Source organism: Frankliniella occidentalis, unplaced genomic scaffold (genome assembly GCF_000697945.3).
Source record: "Frankliniella occidentalis isolate FOCC.00 unplaced genomic scaffold, Focc_3.1 Scaffold45, whole genome shotgun sequence".
NCBI classification, from domain to species: domain Eukaryota; kingdom Metazoa; phylum Arthropoda; class Insecta; order Thysanoptera; family Thripidae; genus Frankliniella; species Frankliniella occidentalis.
In genome coordinates, this window is record NW_026267175.1 from 701,045 (window position 1) to 702,953 (window position 1,909).

A 1,909-nucleotide genomic window follows, 5' to 3' on the forward strand; every position below is an offset into this window, starting at 1 on the left:
ACACTTCTTATCGTCTGACTCGCCGACTCTTTGGACCGACGCCCCGCGACCGACGAAGACAGCAACGGCGCGGAAGGGCGGAGAGAGCGGCGTAAGCGGCTTATGTGCAGGGAGGCCGGCTGGCCAACCCGCGCGTGGGCTGCGCTGGTGTCAGAGGTCAGCCGTCCCGAGAGGGCTCCGAATGCCTGTGTAGACTTTATAAAGTCGAGCGCGCCACTCCAAAGGAACACACGGAAACCCTGCCGGTGTGATGGGATCAGATCAGGCAGAGCAAAGCAAGCGAGCCAGCACCACGACGAGGAGGCAGGTCTGCCCACAAGAGGCAGAAAGCAGCATTTTTTTTTTAAAAAAAATTGCCTTGAAAAGGAATAAAATAAACGTTTTTACAGGAAGAGAAAATTATGAAAAGTAGTCGAAAATTACAACGCACACCTCTGTAAACACAAATGGAGGCCCGACCCGGCGCGACGAAGCTGCCTGCAAGAGCCAGCTGCTGGGGCCGAGAGGAAAGAGGGACCCAAGCACACGCGCCCCAGTGGGCTGGACCGGACTATGGACTGCCAGCCGGATAGTGAACTCGTGACCCAAAGTCTGCGACTCGTTGGGCGGCGAGCGGCGCGGGCCGGCGTGGTGCGGCAGGAACGTGCGATTGGGCGCGCCTGCCTGTGCACGCCTCGCCCCGCCCCGCCCTCGGCCCGCCACATCACACCACGCCCTGCCACGCCTTGCATGCCAAGCAGGTGGACCAGGGCACGGTTAATAAGGCCACAGACTTTGCACTCGCCGGCTCGGAGCAGAGAAGGGCAAAAGAAGCAGCAGCGCCGGCGGCGGCAGCGCGCCTGGGAGGTAGGCAATCCCCGGGCTGCGGTACGCTTCCCTGCGTTGCGGGGCTGCCTACTCGCAACCGCACAGGCGCTAGCCCGACCACCGCTACCGACCACTTTATTCTCTTCCTTTACTTAACTTATTCGACTCCATTCCGCTACCGATTTCAAACACTAATGTCTGCTGAGCCTCCGGCAAAGCACGCACACTTTCGCAGTTTTGCTAAAATCGAGAATCAAGAATCTGTTTTGGAGTATTTTTAAATGGCCTTATTCGTGCCATGGGGAGAAAGAGCCGCGTAGATACAAATCAAAATTCGAAGACGTGCTTCATTTTACAGAGGTCCATGACAGTCACCATCGTCGCGGACTTGCGCTTTGCTTGCACTTCAGACAAACGTTCAATGACGTGGACTTTTTTGGTGCTTTAGGTTTGGAAGGTGCTTTATTTGGCAAGTAAATCGAGTCGACCTTTCTACCCCCATCCTTCGCAGCCCCTCCTCCCCGTTGCAAGCCGCTTTCGGAGTCTTGGCCCGCGGTAATATGTTTGCATTGCTGAAAGGATATGCATATCCCGTTTGCCATTAAATTGGGTCACCTGGTCCCCTTTTCCGCTACCCGTTCTCTACTCGGGCTCAGGCTTTTCCTTCTCACTCCTCTCTCTACCTCTCTTTTGCAGCCTCAATTTTTTTTATATATATTTTACCCTTTTTGAAACTTCCACTCGAGCTCTCTGTAGTGGTTAGTGAACATATTGGGATGAAAAGTTCGATGCGATGCAGCACTTTTTAGTGGTAATAATGTTTAGTACCCCTACAGGAAGGCACTTGCATTTTTGTGTAGTGGACTCAATGTTAAATTCACCAAGCTTCTCGGTATACAACAACAGAGTTTCGTCTTAAGAACGGCTTGAATCAGTAACAGTAACAGTATCGCAAACAGTTTCTTGGTCTCCGAACTACTGTCCCCGCCCCTCTGCCACTGCTACCCCCACGCGCTGCACCGCTACAATCCCCAGGAGCTCATCAACAGGGACAACGTGACGCACAACTACAGGTGAGAGCCCGATGTTTACCTCTTTTCTG